The sequence below is a fragment of the Acartia tonsa genome, chromosome 14, assembly GCF_053477335.1.
Source record: "Acartia tonsa isolate MP-2025a chromosome 14, ASM5347733v1, whole genome shotgun sequence".
In the NCBI taxonomy this organism is placed as follows: domain Eukaryota; kingdom Metazoa; phylum Arthropoda; class Copepoda; order Calanoida; family Acartiidae; genus Acartia; species Acartia tonsa.
In genome coordinates this window covers 10,749,732-10,767,958 of record NC_137273.1, presented here as the reverse complement: position 1 = coordinate 10,767,958, position 18,227 = coordinate 10,749,732, and the positions used below count along the sequence as shown (strand labels likewise).

General features: G+C 35.9%; 1 non-coding gene across 1 annotated transcript; it reads left to right on the top strand.

Moving 5' to 3' along the window:
* Positions 1–16,650: 16,650 nt before the first annotated feature.
* LOC145306703 (U4 spliceosomal RNA) lies at positions 16,651–16,791 on the top strand. Its single transcript, XR_013875151.1, has one exon. It is a non-coding gene; the product is annotated as a U4 spliceosomal RNA (small nuclear RNA).
* The last annotated feature ends 1,436 nt before the right edge of the window (positions 16,792–18,227 follow it).

Here is an 18,227-nt window from a genome sequence, read left to right as displayed (position 1 = left end):
ATTACATTTATAATGAACAAGGTCTACAGCTTACTAAATATGTATTTCAAATAATGTGCATATAATCAAGTAAACTGGTCAAGTTTTAGCTTTCTACAAATACTACTATACTACTAATAATCCACATATGTTACATATACTCTCCTTAAATTTAAGCAAATTTAACAATGTGCTTTGTAAAGAATAAAGTTGAATTCTAAAAGAAAACTTAATTTGTGGAATTTAACAATGTGCTTTGTAAAGAATAAAGTTGAATTCTAAAAGAAAACTTAATTTGTGGATTTTATATACTAAAATTTCAATGTAGGTTAATGTAGGTTCAAATTATACAGTTCTTCTTGTTCTGCTGGTTTCATTCTTGCCTTTGTTAGTTTTCGGATCTTGGAGTACTGGCGGCTGGAATTGCAGCACAATTTATATGCTAGGGCTAGCATTGCCCTAGGTCCCGCGTTTGCTAAAGTCAAACAGACACTTAACACAGTGACCACTAAGTTAGTCAGATTTATGGCTAATGCCAACAAGCAGATATACGTGGCATATTCTTTGATGATTTCCTGAATTTCTTGCCACAGATTGAGCTTAATTCTGTTCTCCAGATTTGTGAGGCTGTAGGTGGTTCGGGTTGGTTGGTTATGGCTGGAGCATTGTTCAGAGCCTAAGCATAGGCCTATCATTATTCTGTTTAAGGTGCTCTTCTTGTAGTTTGGGAAGGATTGGAGGGATTCCCAACTTTGGAGTTGAGTGGTTGTAAATATCGCTGATTCAGTGAGGTCCTCCATCTGGTAATTGTCTTCATTAACAAGGTGGTACGTTGGTGGTATTGGTGCCGGCCTGATATGTGGTTCTAAGCTAACAAATTTTCCCTCTCTGGTCTTGATTTTCATTGGATGATGGCTGGAACATAGGGTTGGTGTGCTGACATTTTGACTTAGTTTGGTTATAGGGTTTACAAACTGTCCATTGGTTAAAGGAATCTCCTCAAAACATGTGGTTTCCTCAGCAATGACTCCGTTTTTTAGTTGGCATTTGGTTAGATAGATTATGTCTCCATGTCGATGGATAAATTGATTGTCTTTTAGGTGTATCATCTTAGGTGTTTGGAGCTGTTGGTCACATATTTCCCTGAGTTGATTTTTGTTTGATTCAGTTATCCTGTTGTGCAGCATGTGGAGCTCATACTGCACCTTTGCAAGTATGTTGGCGGTGATATCCACTTCTGTAGGATTTATAGCATTCAAGTAGGCTGCACCAGGGTCCAATGTTAAGAAAATATTATTCATGTTGGTTGACTGTATTCTTAGGCCACAACTTGTTGTAATATCTTCTGATGCATTTATTAGTAATTGGTGTTGATGATTTATATAGTGAGTACCCAGAATCGAATTCATTGGAAGGCTTTGTATGATATCGAACTCGCAATGATTTTCTTCTATGGTCCAGATATAGGTGCCTTGAGTAGTAAAACATTCTCTGGAAGGAGCGTCACAGGATAAGGTGATGTGTTCCGAGGTAGATTCTATTTTGTTACCTTTCACCAAATATTCCTCATCCTCTACAGTGATGGTTACTTGTTGGATTTGAAGAGAGTCCTTTAGAATTCTACCTTCGTATCTATAATCTTCGCCTTCACAGGCAATGTTGCTGGAGGAGGTTTTCATATTGCCTTTGGAAACATAGTTAAAGAAGTTGATGGTGTTGATATCAATTTGTCTTTTGATTCCAAACAGAGACTCTGGGGTTTGATGACCATGGTACATATAGCGGCACTGGGCTGGTGTGATCTGGACTGGTATTTGAATTTCAGGGGGTATAGCTACTTTTAAGTGGGACCATGCCCCACAAAAGTATGTAAAGGTGCTAACAGAAGCAGCACATTTATAGCCTTTCAGCCGTTGTACAGTTTGTTTTTCAAGTAGATACACCTGTTGGGGAGCTGTGTCTGGTTGTAGCTTGGCATTGTCACAAGCAACTGTTGCATCATACTCTTGTATGTTGGTGGGCTGGTGACAGTCCCAGTAACTTATTGTGTAGGCACTGGCCTTTGTCACCAATAGGAATATGACTATACTTTTCATCATTTAGTCTTGTCCATGCTGGAGATAGTTGATAGACTGATTTAAAACTTATGTGCAACACTGGGCTAGTTGCTTTCTAAAACTTTGAAAACAGGCCAGTTGTTGTGATGGAAAGCAGATTAGGTGAAATTATCTGGTCAAATGTGATGTACAGCATATCAGGTAGCATCTTCTGGTCAAATGTGATGGAAAGCAGGTAGAATCTTCTGGTCAAATGTACTAAGCAGGCAGAGTTTAGAAGGCAGGTCATTCCGGAATTTTCTGGGCAACATAGGCACAATTTCTGGTCAGCAATCTTATTAGGATTGTATTTAACAGCATGTTTCAAGATGTTCTGTAAACTAATATGAACCTAATTTGATTAGCATAAATTATATATAGGAACATGAAGCAGCAATTTTTTTTCTAAAGGTCTTTTGCTAATCGCTGTCCTCCTCTAAAGCTTCTGTGTAGTCATCGAATGTAAGTGCTGCTTTTTTCCTAGGAGCAAGTGGTTCCTGAACTTTTTCTTCTTCCCTGAGTCTTATTAGACCCCTGGTATGAGGTCTTTTTCTTTCCTCACTAGCTGCAGGCCTATCTTCCATTACCTTTCTCTTGGTTTGTTCACTAGGTAGAAGGATTGGTTTACTGGCCACTTGCTGGCCTCTTGAGGGTGCAGCTGTAGAAGGGATAGATGCAGGGACAGTAGGAACAGAAGGTGCAGGAACAGTTGTCACTATGTCAACAATTTCAGGTATAGTTTCATCAGTAGGGTATTCAGTTGTTATGTTGTCTTGTGGTATATTGTAGACTGCTGGACCTTGTATTTCTTCTACTAGAGGGTCCAGATCATCCTCATCCTCCCACTGGGCTGGAATGTTACCTTTAGGAACATGGCCTTGTACTGGTTTAAGCCTTGATATATGTACTGTGTTAGCTTTGTTGTTGCGATCAACAATGGTTACCAGTACCTTGTTGACTAGTTTTGTAACTTTGAAAGGACCAATCCACATTCTTGTAAGTTTGGGAGATTTGTCTTTAACGTTCCTACTGGTGAAAAACCAAACCTTATCACCTTCTTTAAACTTGTGGTCTTCATTACCATAGAGTTCGCCATTTCTTCGTATGGTTTGTTTTTGCTTGTCCAAAACAAATTTGTAAATATGATTGTACCTCCTTTCCATGTTCTGTACTTCTTCCAAAGGACTGGTAGGAGTTTGTTCTGGGGATTTGATTATCAGATCTATGGGTAGTGATAATTCTCTTGACAAAAATGAGGCAGCAGGTGTCACTCCTGTTGCTGCGCATAATCTCGTGTTATATGCAAACATAAGCAATGTTATATATTTGTCCCATTGTCTCTCTTCCCTGGGGAGAATTGTTCTGATGAGACCATTGAGGGTACGATGCATACGTTCGATTGGGTTTGAGTGTGGATTGTATGCAGGACCCTGTAGTGTTTTGATTCCAAGTCTTTGTAACAGTGCTTGAGTAATCTTACTGGTAAATTCTAAGCCTTGATCAGAGTGTATGCGGGCTGGTGGTCCAAAATAGTTGATCCAGGAGGTGATAATTCCTTCTACTACTGTTGCTGCTGTTTTATTAACCAATGGTACTATTGCTGCATAGCGACTGAAGCCATCCATAAGAGTTAGACAGTATTTATGCTGCCTTTCAGTCACTGGCATAGGCCCAATAAGATCCACAAACAGCATCTGGTTAGGGTAACCATATTGATGGGGGTAGTGTGTCCCCTGCTTAACATTTATCTTGTTGGTTTTCTGTAAACATGTGTTGCAGGTGTTCACCCTATTACGGACATCTTGCAAGATTCTTGATGCGGTAGGTATTATACCCCAATGGCCCACTACATCATTGTGGCAACTGAGGAAGACATCTTGTCTCAATGCTTCTGGCACTAGGATCTTTTGGAGGTCTCCTTTCCAATGTTTCACCTGCTGAATTAATACCCCGTCAGTCCTTTTTTGTAGTGTGTTCAATATGTTGTAGTACACCTGAAGATCCTTTCTTGCCTTTGTTACATCCTTCTTGTCTGGCTGGCTCTCTAACCAGAGACTGACAGTGATTAGGACAGGATCTCTTTCTTGCTGTTCTCTTATGTAGGTAGGACTTAATGGTGTATTAATAGGCTCTTCTGCATTGGGTGCTTCTAAGGCAAAGATAGCTCGGTTGAATTCATCTTGCTCTGTTTTTTCCACTGCATCAGGAGGAGCATGATTAAGTGTCCTAGATAAGGCATCAGCTGCCTGATTTGCAGCACCTTTTATGTGTTCCACAGTAAAGTTAAAACCTTGAAGGTATTCGAGCCACCGCACCATGAGAGCATTGGTAGGCTTAATGGTTTTTAGGTGACATAGATAAGAACTATCTGTTCTGGCTACAAATTCTGAATATCCAAGAATTTGGCTAAATTTGCGCACAGCAAACACTAATGCTGCAAGTTCTCCTTTGATGGAAGAATAGTTTTTTTCTGCAGTAGTGGTAGTTCTACTGCTAGCTGCAAGGAACACTTCTTTTCCATTTTGCTTTTGGCTCAGTGTGGCTCCAAAACCAATACGGCTATAATCAGTGGTGATTATAAATTTACTAGCTGCTGGCCCATAATCAGGGGGGTGTCTAATTGGTTTTTCAGCAAATAGTTGCTTTAACTTGGTGAATTCTGCCTCCAGCTCATCATTCCATTCCAAATCTTCAGTGTTTCTTTGTTGATTTAGAAGGTTGGTTCGTTGGGAGTAGTTTGGGATGAATCTGGAATAGTAACATGTAAATCCTAGGAACCTTTGGACATCTTTTCCCTTCGTTGGTCTTGGCCACTGGAGGATGGAGGACACATACTGATCATCCATCATAATGCCCTTCTTGGAGATAATGAACCCCAGGTATTTACACTGTTCCTGAAAGAGATTTGTTTTCTCTGGATTCAGGCGTATACCTGCTTTGGTATAGGCAGAAAATGTCTCATCCAGACATTTTAAATGTTCTTGCAGTGTTATACTGTGAATCAGTGTATCATCCAGGTAGCTGCTCACTTGATCCGGGGGTAAGCCTTGTGCAACCAATGCAACCAAGCGACTATAGATACCGGGCGCAGCCTGCAAGCCAAATGGCATTCTGCAAAAATTAAACAAACCTTTTGGACTGATAAAGGCTGTGAGAGGTTTGCTGTCCTCGGCCATCTTTACACTATAATAAGCTGATATAGCATCAAGACAGCTGTAAATCTTCTTTCCAGCTGCATTTTCTAACATCTGGGTTATGTTGGGCAGAGGATGGGCATTTTTCTCGCACAAATCATTTAACAACCTGTAATCTACACACCAGCGCAGTTGACCATTTTTCTTCCTGACACATACAAGGGGACTTGCCCAAGGGGATTCACTGGGTTCAATTATTTCATCTTTAATCATCTGCTTAATTTGAGTATCTAGATCTTTAGCCAAGGCGGGGTGAAGAAATCTGGCTTTGCACCGGACAGGTTCTACAGATTTATCTTTGAGTTTGCATTCTATAAGATCTGTGCAACCAGGTGTTCTGGAATTGTTGAAAACTTGAATATGCTTTTTCAGTAACTGCAGCAACTTCTTCTTGATTTTAGGATTGTCCCTTAGCACTTGATTTTCCTCAATCCTCAATAGCTTAGCTAATTCCTTGACTGTTAACTCTTTATAATCAGCTGCTTCTTCAGACTTCTCATCCATACCCATGTTGTTGATCCCTGGCAATTCTATTGGTTCAACTGTAGATCCAGTGAACCTGTGGGAGGGACTCAGTTGTATGGTTTTATCACTAGGATTTATGAAGTACATTTCCAGTTTATTGTTATGAACAGGAAAAATACCTTCAGGTATTATTATGTTTTTAATAAATCTAGCCTGAGTAAATAAAGCTTCAATCTTGTTTCCCCTCTGACCAGGATCTACTGTACAATGAACAAGTTTAACCGAGTTAGGAGGAATAGATGTTGTGGCAGGAGTCATCTTGATAAGTTGGACTTCATCCATTCCCTGGATACAAGGTTCTGTGTTCATAAGCAATTGTGATATTAAGAAGGTTTTGTTCTTGAGTGTAAGATGATATGCATTCTTGTCAAATGCTAGTTTCACATCATTCTGCTGAAGGAAGCACTTACCAATGTTTAATGGAGTTGACAGGTTATCCACTACCAATAATTTGGGTATAACCAGTTCCACAGTGTTCTTGCCCTCAGCCAACTTCATTGTTACCGGGCCAGTTTCTCCTACAATCTCTATTATCTTCTTATTTGCAGTGTGGACAGCTGGTAGTTTGGTTGGTTTAATTGGCAGTTTCAACTTCTTGCACCAGCTGTCTGAAATAGCTGCTTCAAAATGTGCAATAGTATTACCCGAATCAATGAGGAATGGGGTTGGAACATTGTTGAGGAATAGTGTGCAGGGGGGTTTTGGGTGTATTGCAGAGATCTGGGCTCCTGTTTGTGAGGGGTTTGTGGCAGGAGCCTGACCTAGAACCCCCAGGAGTTTTCCGCATCAAATTCATCTACTTCACCATTTTCTTCTATACAGGAGATATTCTTCTTTTCTTTGTTGTCCTTGTAGCAGTCTTTTGTATTATGAGTCTTGGTCTTACACTTTTTGCAGAATTTCTTGTCCTTCACTTGGTCAGCAGGTTTGGCTCTGGGCTGGAAACCCTTGGTATTTGCAGGTTTGTAGGGTTGAGAACCAGTTGAAGTATTTAGAGCATTTTTCCGTTTCTTGGAATAACAATCCACGGCTCTGTGGCCGTTCTTTTTGCAATAAAAGCATTTCACATCCATCTGACTGACTTCCATAGCATCTTTGTCTACGTAGTCATGTTGTGGAACATCCACACCTAGGCCCTGGGACTCTTGGTGAAGGCCCAGTCGTACAGCTTCAAGTTCTATGGCAATAGCTTCTTGCATGGCCTTGAGGTAGGCTGCAAAATCAGCAAAAGTACGTCCTAGGAGGCGGTATTTTAGTTTTGGATTTTGAAGGCTTCTAAGATTTGTATCAATAAATATACTGAGACTTGAATTTGTACCTTCAACACTCCTCAGGTAGAGTTGATAATGTCTCGTAGAATATGTTATTGGGTCCTCATTGGCATCTTGCTGGAGAGCCCGAAATCGCTCTAAAAACACATTCAATGAGGTGGTTGGTAGGAACAGTCCCTTTAAATCAGTTTCATATTCACTGAATGTGTATCCAGGAGTAGCTAATTTGCCTTCCAGGTAGGCAGCACTTGAACTGGCCTTCCCCTTTAGGGAGTGAAACAACAGAAGGAGTTTTTTCCTATCATCATTTATTTCATTAAACAAGAAATAAGTTGATAGCTTCAACAGGTGAGTCCTAAATTCTGTATCATCCCCATCTGTGCAAGTTCCAGCAAACGTAGGAAAAGGCAGAGAAATTCTGGAAGATGTAGCAATTGCAGGATCTGGCATTTTGTTGCAGGAAGTTTACACAATATCCCAGGAGGCAATGTGCATAAGATCAGTGTCACTCAATATCTTGCTTTTGTAGCAAGCAAAGAGAATAAAAGGAAAGCTCTCAATATCCTGCCTAGCAAGCAAAGAGAATAAAAGGAAAGCACACTGTAAAGAGTGTATTTCTGACACCACTTATAATGAACAAGGTCTACAGCTTACTAAATATGTATTTCAAATAATGTGCATATAATCAAGTAAACTGGTCAAGTTTTAAAAGTTAATTAAACATAGAAATGAACAATTATATCTTTATAAAATGTTTTTTATATTTGGAAAAAATATTCTGGTACATTTATATTTCAATTATTTAAAAATGATTATCTCAACAAATTATGCCTTAAAAACCGGTTTTTTCAAAGGCCTAAGTTTTGAAGATTTATGCATTTCAAGGTTGTTAAAAAAATACGCACATTTTTAAAATTCAAATTGCGCGGCTTGTGTTAATAATAGAAAACTGTTATGCATATTGTTGTCAAAAGTTCTAGTTTTTGGATATATAAGAACTATTTCTGTGCTACATATAGGATAGGAAATAAGTGATAAAATGTTTCAACTTAAAACATTTCAACCTTTTTCTTACATTTTTCAACGTAGCTCTTAAACTACTAATACATGTTTACACTAATAGCACAAAAATAGTACTTATATTTCCAACGACTAAAGTTTATGACGATTCTAACGGTATGTATAAGATTTTTCTAATACAAGATTTGACAGTTTTGTGTGGATATATAGTTGACATATCATGCTTGTTAATAATGCTTAATTCCACCCGGCTATAATGCGAAGAAACCTTACTTATAAAATAGGAATCTGCTATACTTATTTTTGATTTGTGTATAACATTATATTTTGTACTTTTTCAATGGTACAAAGTTATTTTATGGTTGACATATCTACCTTTATATCTATCCATTTATCTATCTAATTAACTATTTATGTGTCTATCTTTCTATCTTCCATCTATCAATCTTATTGTCGATCTATCTTTCTATCCCCCTATCTATCTATTTATCTTGTTATCTTTTTATATATCTACCCATTTATCTATCTATCTAACTAACTATCTATCTATCTAACTATCTATCTATCTATCTATCTATCTATCTAACTAACTATCTATCTATCTAACTAACTATCTATCTATCTATCTAACTATCTATCTATCTAACTAACTATCTATCTATCTATCTATCTAACTAACTAACTTACTCTATCTCTTTTTATCTCTCTTTCTATCTGCTATTTATCTATCTATACCTGGCTAAAGACACCTAGACTCCATACATTCCACTACATTCATAATTGTGTACAGTACAGGACAGATCCTGTACAAATAATATAAGTAAGGCATGTCGGTCTTATAATCTAAAGAGATTGATTTTGTATTTAAAGTATTTAATACTATTTACTTGAATGAAACCGTACTTTTTTGTATGTACATTAAATGCACATGAACTGTACAAAGTTTAGGTCGTTTGTCTTTTTCTAGGATATGAACAAATTGTCTAGTCTTTAGCTTTTTCACTTTTTCGTTGCGATGGTAATTTTTCTGGATCTACTGCAGTTCACGGTAAAATATTGCTGGTAACGAATATTGCCAAAAATCTATGAATTTTAAAGGCTGCTAGCTGCCAAACGACTGAACATAAAGATCATACCCGCACACCATTTTAAGCGGTATAAGAAGGCCTACAAATAATCAGGAACAGCCAAGATTTAATTATGCACAGGGAAAGCTTCACTAAAGAACGCGTAAAATAGGCCTTTTCGCGCATTTTTCTGCCATGCGAGATGATTAGCATTATTGATTTATGGCTATTACAGATTATTTGAAGACTTTCTTATGCCGCTTAAAACAGTGTGCGGGCATGATCTGTACGTTCAGCCGTTTGGCAGCTAGCAGCCTTTAAAATTCAAAGATTTTTGGCAATATTCGTTACCAGCAATATTTTACCGTGAACTGCAGTAGATCTATTTTTCTTTATCTGTCTGTCCGTCAATTGACTGGGTGGGGTGGGGTATTTTTATGGCCGATATTTAAGATAGACTGCTGATTTTTCACTGAAGATGCCCCTTACCAAATAGATTATCTATTAAATAATTTTCTTTGTCGGTTAGTCTTTCGTTAGTTTTGCAACAATAGACAAATTCATTTAATTTTAAGAATGTTGTTTCATGATTTATAATGTTCAGTATAATCACTCATTCTCTCTCTTCATTCTCTTTTATGAATGCTGAACATCTGCTATATATATATATCATAAATGGTTATTTGAATTTTCTTTATGATTATTTGTTTTTGTCTTTGGTTAAGCATAAATGATAATATTTAAATAATATTCATAATAAAATCAATAATTTTTGTATTACACGAGAATTTTAGGATTATTTTAATGTTTGTAAACATTTTCCTATTATAACAGTAATTCTGGTGTGTGTGTGTAGCGAAAGATCTCGCCAAAAGCTGAACCGATATTTTTTATCTTATACAGTGAAGCTTCTCATATGTCCAGGAAAGGTTTGTAACTATTAAGGGTTAACCTCACTCCCCCCCCCCCCACAAAACAAACTCTTTTATTTATACGTCAAAATTTTAAGGTGGTTGGTCAATTCCCCCTTCCCCGTAAAATTCCTCTAGAGTCTTCTAGGGGAGGAGCCGATGATTTTTATATAAAATAACAAACAAAAAGGTTGATAAAAGGCATCATATTTAACATTTAATACAGCCCCTCCCCCTTGCCCCCTAACCATATCTTTATCTTCATCCTTTTATTTACTTCCTGTATTTTAATCTATATTTACTTTACTAGCCTCTTTTTTGATATGAAAAAAGGAATCTTCAGGTATAAGACAATGGACGATAAATTGTTGTATATTCCTAATTACAAATATGATTAACATGACCTAACCATCACGGACGAACGGACCAACCCTTTTTATTGAAAAGCTTCTCTTTAATAAAAATATTTCCCTGTCCTTTGTTCCGACTATTTTTATATTAAACCAAGGGAGCAATTATCACGTCTTTAGCAATAAGAAATTAAGGAAGTGTGTATGTTTCTGCAATGTTGCTATAGACACATACTTAGAATAGCAAAGGTGCGATTTTTCTTGTGAGAGTTGTGGTATCCTCCCCTAAAATACTTAGAAACCTTTCCAGGACCTATAAGAAGGTATATATTAAAGGAGAACCATGTCGGTTCAATGGAAAGTTTGATCCTTTAAACAAGACAGACAGGCTCATTTACATCCTATTACTTTATATCAAAATTATTTTCTAAATTCTTAACTATTTTTACCATACTAGTGTATAAACACTGCCCGACTTAATTTGAACCAGAATTTTTTAAATGAGGGGAGGGGGAGCGGAACCCTTTTTTTTTAAATATTTGTTTTAGTTAGAACATTTTTTTAGGGGGGGGGGGGTTGGAGGAGGGGTGTAGGCGTGACTTTATAAAATCTACTTCCGTCCGCCGGATTTTGAACTCTTCAGAGATATTTTTAGTTTTAGTATACCTGTTTTGATAGTGGACAAAATAATGCCACGGTCGTAGCGGTTATGTGGCTTGCGTTAGGTTGGAAGGGTGACACAAATTTCAGACCCCAGATTTGGCGATTTGAGAAAAATTTATCTTTATATTATAGCGAATTAGATAATCTAGCAAGCATCGCTTTTATCTTATAGAGAAAAATAGTAAATCAAATAACTGAGATATGACGCAAAAAGCATGACCGCTACGACCGTGGCATTATTTCGTACCCTATCACCAGATTTACCGACATAATAATTACAACACAAGATATTCAGGGATTTTAAGAGATGAGACTATTGACGATGTATGAATGTTCTTAAACCAATTACATTAAAAAGATTACTCCACCTGAAGATGCAAATTTACTGGTAGATAAGTTTAGACACTAGACACAAACGAATCATTTTATCCTTCAAAGTTATGGAGCCAACGAATCGCTGAACATGATCCACCAATCAAAGATATAATCTAAATCAATTAACTAACGTTTTGATTGCCCGACCTTTGTTCTAACTGTACCTGGTAATGATTTGCACCCGTTTCTGGACGAATGTAATCATCCTACTCTTGTTATTATCTCAGGTGCCTGACATAGTAGCAGTATGTACCAATCTTAATATCTCTAGTTGCATTGTGGTCTAGATTCGAACCCGACATCTCACTAACCTGCAGGATTAGAGTAAAACACTAGAGTGAGAAAGGGTGAATTAACTGTATCTCCAAATCGCAACCACCTTGTGCAACCTTTCTATTAGCTCATTGAAAATCAACCAATGGTGTCGCTTATATTAACACAGCCAAGTAGCAGAAAATTGACGTCTTTGAAAAAGGAAGGGAGGTAGTTGTCTGTATATACATCTATACTATAGATCTGTTCTTGCAGGAGTTTAAAGTCTTCATTATACGAAGTTAATGTACAGTTGTTCTTGCTTCATTCGCTACTTATGTATAACATTGCTCTAGTTTTATAATATTTGTATTTCTAATTGGTATCGTAAAATATGGGGTTAGGTTAGGTTAAGGAAATAGACTTTCCCATGACAGCTAAAGTGTGAAATTTTTAGGTCTGTAAAGAAAGGTATTTCTGTAAAACAGCACAATTTAAAAAATATAGCAAAAAATAGTTTGTTGTTCTTATATTAAGGAGGAGAGTTTTTGGATCATGGAAATTAAGTAAAAGTAGCGGGTTTCGTTGTTTTAGGGTAGCTTTTTATAGGTTATTTTAGGATAGGTAAATGTTAATGATTGTTCCAAAGGGTTAAGAAATTGGCCCCGCATGGTTAGAGCTCCCCCTGGGGCTAGAATTAGGAAAATAGCTAATGTGAAAATACTACGAAACCTGATACTTCGTTTTCTTTCCATGATCCTGCTTTTATGTTTACTATTTACTTATCCCTGTTAGTAGAATAAATACTTGCGCTGCACAGTTTTAATTTTCCGGAAAGCATTACGGTCAGACCAACGAACCAAGTTAAAATAGAGCAAAAGGACAAATGGACAATTTGAATTATAGAGTAGTTTCATTTCTAAAAAATATATTGCTTTTTACTTATAAAAGCTTTGTTCACTGATTTTGGCATGTTAGAATCTTTTTCTTGATTTCAAACTTTGCAAGGTGATTCTTGGAGTAATAAGATATTTTTCAATCCTTTTATATATAACTAGCGGCTTCGCCCCTAGCCTCTAGGGGCTTTGCCCCTAGAGGTAATTAAAAATAAGGTAGTACATGTGGTGGATCTTCATCTTCATCATATTATAATTATACATCAAAAAAAAAATTTGGATCCTCATCTTCTTCAAACTGTATATCAATTATACATAAAAAAAAAAAAATTGGATCCTCATCTTCTTCAAACTGTATATCATCAAAAAAAAAAAAAATGGGGGGGATTTTTTTTGTTTTTGGGGGGGTTGGGGGTGTCCCACCCCCCAAGAAAATAGCTTAAAACCACCACAGGACCAATAGGTATATACCCTGAAGAGTAGAATCCAATCGGTTCAGTGGTTATCGAGATCTTAAGGGACGGACGGACAGACAGACGGACAGACAGACATCGTTATACTTTGTATTATAGATAGTAATATTTTTTCTGAAGCTTAACTGAATAACTACTGAACCGATTGGGTTCTCTATTTAAGGAAAGCTTCACAAAAGGTCCCGGGATGGTTTTATACTGATTTATTTTTAGATTTCATTCTTGGGATTAGGCTCTATTTCTCCCCCTATAAAGATTCCTTAGAAGCTAGCGGCGCAGGTGAATAAAGTATAAAAAAAACGTAAAAAAAGCTAATAGCTATGACACTTTTAAAGCTCGGGTATGAAGAAAAAAAATCTTGTGTCAATATCATAGTCGCTATATATTTTAGAAGATTTTTCACTAAAAAAAAAGTTGTTCTGTATTAACACCTAGAGGAAAAGGGTGATTTAAATTAAATTATTTTATATTATACTTGGGGTATTAATGACTTAAGTCACACGCGCTGTAGAGTGTTAATTATATATCATAAAATAAAACAAGGATGGCAATAGCCATAAGTAGCGAAGCACAAAAATTACCTATAAAATCATATCTATATTACAAAGTAGCTTGATGTCTGTCCGTCCGTCCGTCTTAAGATCCAGTAACCACAGAACCGATTGGATTCTACTCTTCAGGGAATATATCTTCTGGTCCTGTGGTGGTTTTAAGCTATTTTCTTGAGGGATGGGACAACCATAACCCCACCAAAAAAAGAAAAAATTCCCTAAATCTTTTTTTTTATGGGCAGTTAATTTAAAATGTGGTGGTCGCAGCACCAGAGGTACTTAATGTTTTGGATTTTTTGAAATTACCTAGCTCTTGGAAGAAAGCCCCTAGAGGCGCCGCATAAAAAGGGATAATTATCTTCATAAACATTGCTACAAGTTTCCACTACATGTACAAATTTTGTAGCGAACCTACTTTATAACTAACTTTTACTGTACGTCAGTCGCAATCAGTCCGTTATTCCTTAACGCTTCTGGGGAGATGTGATTTTCTCGGCTGTTATTGAAGATGGACAGATGAAATTTTCAGTAAGATTCCTATGACACAAGCGCATCTGTTCTATATGAATTGTGTTTATCTGTCTGTCTGTCTCCAGCGTAGCTACTTTATAGCTTAAGAGTGAACTATCGTCTAAGATAAAACTGTTTTCACAGTTTCTTTCCATAATTTATATATATATATACATATTAACCTATATACCTAAAAAAAACTTTATTTTTGTAGAAATTAATATTTAACTTTATTAGGCGAAAAAATAAAATTTTCAAAAAGAAACCTCAAAAATATCTTTTCATAATTAGTATCCTAAAAAATATTGATTTAACGCGTAGTGGTTTTATTTTTAATAATTTTAATGCGTTTTTGATCAAAAGGGACCATCATGTCCATAAAAGCGCAGCTATAAACAACTTTATCGTTCAAATTGCATAAGTTGAAGAATTGAGAAAGTTATTGGTTAATTTCTTTAACAATCGAGTAAAGCACAGTCAATTTTACAAGTCAGCAGACATACCTTAAATTTAAAGTATCTTTGCTATCTAGCCGTTTTTGAGATTTTATGTGACAAAATTATAGATTTTATTTATGTTCTTCGCTAAACATAAATATAGAGGAAAGGTCCTGGGTATTACAACCCCTCCCCCCCCCCCCCCATAAACCTGTCCTGGCACGATACTAAACTTTCCTAAAAATTAAAAAATAAGCGATCCTGCCGTTAACGTGTTATAACATTTTAAAATACGGATGGAAAGACGAACGGCAAAACGGACTGAACATAAACTTAGAGAACCTTTCCTTTTTTAAGAATATAAATACATAGTTTTCAGTTAAAAATAATATTGATATAGAACGCAATATCTATTATAAGTTCTCTGAATTTTTACTCTCTATTTTTAGTAGCGCAGCTGTTCTATACTTGATCAGTATTAGGGTTGGGCCAGATAATTTTTAATGTACATCACAATTACGACAAAATAAATTACCTCTTTTGTAGATTAAAATTACCAATAAAAGGTTAGAACACTGTTATTTAACCCTAAAAAGTCGGACCCTTTCCGCACCGGGAGAGGGGGGGGGGGGATTGTTGCATGTCCCCTGTTTGATAAAGGCCCGGCTGTAAGTGAGTAAAAATCATATTTCGCTTCCTTTACCCTTTATACAAAAAGCTTGGTTCATAGGCCCTTTTTTATTAACAAGATAATACATTAACAAATCTTAATTGGTTAGTTCAAACTAGCGTTGTCATTTTCACCCCCCCCCCCCCCAGAAAAAAAAAGATTTTAAGCTACAGAAGGAGTAATCTTGTTTATCAATCATTGGGGATGATTTATTGTCCATTGTCTTATCCCTGTGCCCTGTGTTGATAGTTGGTATAAGTAAATTCCATACAACCAACCCAAAGATTGCACGACCTTTGTCTGAAGGTCCTTAGTAATAAATTTTTTATCTTTTTTAGTCATATAAATGTTGTCATCCTTGATTTTATCAATTATATTTTATTGTATGTAACGTGAACTTTTATAGCTAAATTTTTTTTGTAAGATATATATCTATAAGACAAAGTAGAACGATGTCTGTCCGTCTGTCTGTCTGTTCGTCCGTCCGTCCCTTAAGATCTCGGTAACCACTGAACCGATCGGATTCTACTCTTCAGGGAATATACCTACTTATCCTGTGGTGGTTTTAGGCTATTTTATTGGTCCTTTTACGTATTTCGCCCATTTTTTTTTATCACCTCTAGGGGCAAAGCCCCTAGAGGCTAGGGGCGAAGCCGCTAGTAACTCTATAACGAAGTAAAAAAACCAAGGTCAATTAAGTTCTGAACTAGACTTTTTCCACGACTGTCCTTTTCTTTCTTTGAATTTCAGCTTATAATCACTTAAGGATGGAGAATAGTTATTTCTCGCATCGTATTATAAACGGCTTTCCGCGGATATAGAATGTACAATTATGAGATTAAAACCAGTTTTTTTAGCCCCGAGGTGCCGAAAGCACTGGCTAAAAAACTAGTTTTAATCTTATGATTGTACATTTTTATATTCGTAGAAAGCTGGATATAATACGATGCTAGACATAGTTTTTTTTCGTATGGATGAGAACCGGTTCCTATCCACCGGATTCGAATGTATACGAGAAAGAAATATTAATTTTTTCTCTCTCTTACCCTTTTATCTCATAATTTAGGCTCTTATATTTATTATCATTTCAACAGGTTCGCTGCTACAGGCCATCTTTATGCCTGTTTATTGGCCAAGAAATATCCCCAAAATCTCAGTTTCTCACCTATTCTAAATGATCCTATTCTATGTAGTTAATAGTTTTGCCGCTAGATGCTAAATTTTTTTGTATTAATACAACTTGAATGGTATTTTTCTAACTTTAAACAATTATAATGTTATTCTTTAAAGTTATTTAATAAATAGTTTTAGTTATTTGTCTAAATAAATAACATAATGGAGTATTTAAATTTAACCACTATAATCTTTAAAATTATATAAACCAATACCTAAATAGGCTGTTATAATGTTAACTTTGCGCAGTGGCGATACAGTAACCAATGATCAAATAGAGAGGTGCTGTTATTGCTAGTTGAAAACTATAACCAATACCCCGCCCTGGAGATGTGAAATATCATCACCTGAGGCAATTTCTGAAGGCTCTTACGGGAGCAAATAATTTGACTTGAAAACAATTCTGCCCTACAAAGAATTAAGGGCTCTGAAGAGACAAGACAATGGATTGTCAATTTACCACTAATTATGATAAATAAAATTATCTCCTCTGTAGATTTTAATAATTATTAGGAAAGTTTGGACACTACTGGGTTGAAAAATCCAAATGAAAGGCTCCGAAGGGGTTAAACCAATGAAAGAGAGAATGTATAATTTCATATTTTTTGGTGAAATGGCGCGTTGAAATTTTTGTAATGCAAAACATTTAGTTGATTTTAAAACAAGGATGACAACATCCATAATAGCGAAGCACTGAAACGGTAGGACAAACGGACATTAACACTTGTATAGTGTCAGAACTGAATAATCAGAATATAAATGTATAAGAGTCAAAGCAAAATTGTAAGTAAATTTGTTAAAAAACTGCTTGATACAGGATAATGTTTATGGACATACTTACATTTCTAGGACTTGATTATGGAGTTGCTTTGCTTATAACATTATACTTTGTTGTCCCAGGAATCAATATACCAAAATTCAGATCAATCGGATGATTAGATCACATAAAAATTTGTTGTTAAGAAAGTAAAAAATCATTATGTTTAAAATGGACGTTTGGACATTCTGGTAATGATTATAGAGTTGCTACGCTTTCTAAATCATACCTAACTACTACAGGAATCACCATGCAAAGTTTTAAATCGATAAGTCAATTCTAACATGCCTAAATTAATGAAAAAAGCTATCCATCTCAGACGTACGGACGGACGGGCCGACCCTAATTACAGAAAAGCCTCGCTTTTAAAAAGAGTTTTGGACCATGGGGGGGGGGGGGGGTTTCCAGCTTTATTCCCCCCTTAGACGTCCTTGTCTACATTCTTGTTTTATTGTGATGATTGTATAAATTTTTCTTTGGAAAAAAACTGAACTGCGATGATCTAAATAGAATTAAGGGTGTCAAAATTCTTCAGAAGTAAGGCACATCAATTTAATGCTTTACATCAATGAAATCTTTATATTAAATTCCATATGGTTTTAGGCTTCTAGATTTTTACATCTGAGGATGGTTTTAGGCTGTTAATTTTTAGGGTCAGAGTCATAAGCACACATTTTGATTAAATCGAAATTTTTTCTATCTTATGCCTAAATTTTAAAAGCCTTAGTGTGATAAGGAAAATAAACTTTTATTTGGGTTAGAAACATGGATAAAGGGAAAAGTTTTGCTAATCAAAATTAGAGTGGGGAAGTGTTTCCTTGCTCGACTTAGAATTTTACAGGGGTCTAAAGGGATAAGACAATGAATATTAAATAATAAAATGATAAACATCCAAAATCATGTATATTCAAAATTATATTATATATTATGAATTATTTCACGAAATGCATTTGAACTTAATTTAGTGAACCGCATATTTTTTGCTAGTTAATGGGTT